Source organism: Lagopus leucura, unplaced genomic scaffold, assembly GCF_019238085.1.
Source record: "Lagopus leucura isolate 7727_CA_CO unplaced genomic scaffold, USGS_WTPT01 Super-Scaffold_73, whole genome shotgun sequence".
In the NCBI taxonomy this organism is placed as follows: Eukaryota; Metazoa; Chordata; class Aves; order Galliformes; family Phasianidae; genus Lagopus; species Lagopus leucura.
The window spans coordinates 99,240,311-99,243,866 of record NW_024962252.1 but is presented as its reverse complement, the minus strand read 5'-3'; the positions used below and the strand labels follow the sequence as shown (position 1 = coordinate 99,243,866).

General features: G+C 49.5%; 1 long non-coding RNA gene across 1 annotated transcript in view; it reads right to left on the bottom strand.

The window, feature by feature from the left end:
• The window catches only part of LOC122185596, a 3,989-nt gene extending 3,008 nt beyond the window's left edge, over positions 1-981 (bottom strand). Inside the window, exon 1 of the long non-coding RNA XR_006180924.1 lies at positions 768-981. This is a non-coding gene — a long non-coding RNA (uncharacterized LOC122185596). The remainder of the gene's footprint in view (positions 1-767) is intronic.
• Positions 982-3,556: the final 2,575 nt, after the last annotated feature.

Genomic DNA, 3,556 nt, shown 5'->3' with positions numbered 1-3,556 from the left:
AAAAGAAAAGAAAAAGAGAAAGAAAAAGAAAAAGAAAAAGAAAAAGAAAAAGAAAGACAGAAAGAAAGGAAAAAAGAAAGAAAGCCTGCACCAGAAAATCGACTCGAGGGTAATTTTCGGGAGCGACGGCAAAACCGCCTCCCGCACCTCCGGTCCTAAAGGCTGTCGGGGTAGCAGAGCCGCGAGCATTTTAATCCCATCTGTTGTAATGGTGATTACCGAAAGAGGAAAGAAACCAACGAAAGAAACCCCCCGAGCCGCGGGCGGGGGCTGAGGCGGTGCGGTGCGGTGCGGGCAGAGCGGGCTCGGCAGCGCCCGGGGCAGCGGCTCAGGTAGGTCCCTGGTCCCTTCAATCCTCCTCTTCCCTGGGAACCGTGTTTTTTGTTTTCGGTTTTTTTTTTTTCCCCTCCTTTTAATTTTTTTTTTTCCCCTTCCCCTTCTGCTTCCCTTCCCCCCCCCCCCCCTTTTTTTTTTTTTTTTTTTTTTTTTTTTTTTTTTTTTTTTTAATTTCCTTTCTCCGACATTCCCCAGCAGCGATTTCATTCGGGCGTCTTTTAGCTTTCGGGCAGCGCGGCCGCAGCGAAAGGGATGCTCTCACTCCTTTAAACCCCGACTATTTCTGCCGCTGGGCAGAGGCGTTGCGGGAAAGGACGAGCGGCTTAACCCTGCCGTTCTCGCACCGAGACGCTCACGGGCACACGGCTGGGATGGGGGAACGGAGCCCAGGGGCCGATCTCCTCGACCACCCCTTCCCCCCCGCCGCTTACCTGGGCACCGCGCAGCTCCGGGGCCGTGTCCGGCTGCAGGAGGAGCTCGGGCAGCGTGGGGGAGCCGCAGGATCCCTTCGGTAACGAGCGAATAGTAGCAAAAAAACAACAGCAAAAAAAACCCAAACAACCAGTTAGGATGTTGCCCAAGCCTCCCTGCGCATCCCAGCCGGGCGGTAGGGATGAGCACCTCGGGGTTTTCACGCCGCGGACCCCCAGGGCGTCCCCGCCGGGGGGGCCCCCCCCCCCCCCCACCCGGTGCCGGCAGCCCCCGGTTAGGCCGGGACCGGGCTGTAATGGCGATATCATCAGGAGCCAATTACCTTTTCAGAGCGTTCGCTTCTCCTCACGGACACTGTTATTTGAGAAATAGGATCATTTGATTTCATATTGCACTAAATAACACCCAGCCGTCTCAAATTGCCAGCTTCTTAAAAGCCACCCATTGGAATAAATTGCAGAGCGACTCATTTGGCTCTGGCTTCTTCTTCTCTCTCTCTATTTTTTTTTTTTTTTTTAATTTTGTTTTGTTTTATTCCCCCTTCCCTAAGTAAGCCATGGAGCAGAGAGCCGGGCCCGGTAATTCCTATCCGGATTGCTAAACCCAACAGGCGCTGCTTTGTGCCCATTCTTCCTCCTTGCTTCTTTTCCCAATGCCACTTTCTTTTCTCTTTTTTCCTTCCCTTAATATATTTTGTAAAATTTTCCCCTTTCTTTCTTTCTTTCTTTCTTTCTTTCTTTCTTTCTTTCTTTCTTTCTTTCTTTCTTTCTTTCTTTCTTTCTTTCTTTCTTTCTTTCTTTCTTTCTTTCTTTCTATCTTTCTTTCTTTCTTTCTTTCTTTCTTTCTTTCTTTCTTTCTTTCTTTCTTTCTTTCTTTTTAATATTTTTAAACCTTTCTCCCTCTATTACCTTTCACTCATTAAATGTCAGATAAACGAAACCAGCCAGGAAGGCGAGCCAGCGCAGGCCGGGATGTTGGGATTGCTTTATTACTCTTAAGATTTTCCCTCCTTAAGGCCAGTTTATTATCGTTCTGCTCAAACGGAAGCTTCGGGAGACCCCGGCTGGGCTCCTCCCGTGGGGAACCGGCCTCAGGAAAGCCGGGCTTCCCCTGCCCAGGGCGAAGGCAGCCAGCCCTGCCCCCCTCCCCCCGCAGCCCCTTCCCGTTCCCCGGACTCGCGTCCCGATCGCCTTCTCCTCCGGCAGCCGCTAATCAAGTAATTTCCCGATCCCAGCCCCATCAAATTGCTCTTTAGCTGTTGAACTGTGGAGTTTTGCTCCTCTTTTCTCATGCTAATCAAGCCCATTCAGCATCTCTCTGTGAGGCTATTTGTAGTGGAATAAATCTCCTTGTTTGCCTGCTGCATGATTAATTGATATTGTTGTATGGCTTTTGTTTGGGCTGCGGAGAGCTGAAAGGCAGCGCATATTGGATGTGACGAAAGGAGCTCGAAACATCATTTCGCTGCTGAGGTCTTTCAGAGGTCGGGGGGGAGACGGCTCGCATTATTCGCCCTATTTATTTATCCGTATTAGAAAATATGATGAAAGAATAAGGAGCGGAGTCTTTTTTAAGCATTGACTAAACGGCGCGTACACAACCCCAATTAAGAAAAAAATGTGCCGAAGACGAGGCCTTTTCTCCATCTTAGAAAAATAGCTCTTCTTAACGAGGACCAATTAAATCGTCCTTCATTCTACCTGGGATCTCACAATGGACTCACCGACGGATCGCCTTTCTCCTTCGCCGTTAATTACGGCGGTTCCAACGCCGCTCCCCCCTGGGATGCGATGCCCAACCCGGGCACCCAAAGCCGCCCTGCCCGACGTCTCCCACCGCACCGAAGGCCTCTCTCGGTCCCATTGCCTTCCACTGCCAACGTGTGGAGCTATTTGGGCCGGCCTCTGTTCCCAGCTTCCCCCCCCCTCTATTTTAGAAACGGCTCTGTGCTCCCTGAGGACGTTGCTACAACCGGGGGATTCAATTAAATCATGCCAGCGCTTGGCTTCTCCCACTGATGGCTTTTTCTTGGGGGGTTGTTTTGTTGCTGTTGGTTTTTTTTTCTTCCCCAAATATTTCCTTTCCTAAGTTCCTTTTCAAAAAGAGAGAAAAATAGAACAGAAAAAAGAAAAAGAAAAAGCGGGGAGAGGGGGGAAAAGAAAGAAACTGTTCTCCTTTCTTTTCCCTGTATGCAGGGTAATTGATAGGCTCTATCAGAGGTCAGGATTTGCATAAGAATTAAGAGCAGTAAATTAATTTAATATTCCATGCACATCTCCAATTATTCCTGCAGACCTTTGTCTCCACGGCTGGCAGAGAGAAGGTTCAGCTGCTCTTCAACCAAACAACATCTGTGCAGTTAATAATTTGATAAACAGCTCATACAAATAGTTTCTGAATTATCTGCCAACCCAATGACTATTCAGTTCTGAAACACTTGGCAAGGTCTGCTACGTGCGCGCCGAGCTGCGGAGCCTTGCTCCCGTGATTTAGCTGCCTGGGCTGCCTTTAGCTGCTGGGTTCTCATCTTGTACATATAATCACCTACTTTCGGCAAGAAGCCACCAATAACAATGCATAAATAAGTCATTACCAGTAATTAATAACAGTGCCCCCACCCTCTTTGTTTCAGGTGATTTTTGCCCCGCAGAGGAGCTGGGCTGGCAGCGGGAGGGCTTTGCTGGGGTGATGCTCGTGGATGGGGCTGCCATGGGTGGGACCTCGATGCCACCTCGAGGTTTTCAGCCCCATTCAATCTGCATCGAGTTTTATGGGTAACTCAGTGCAC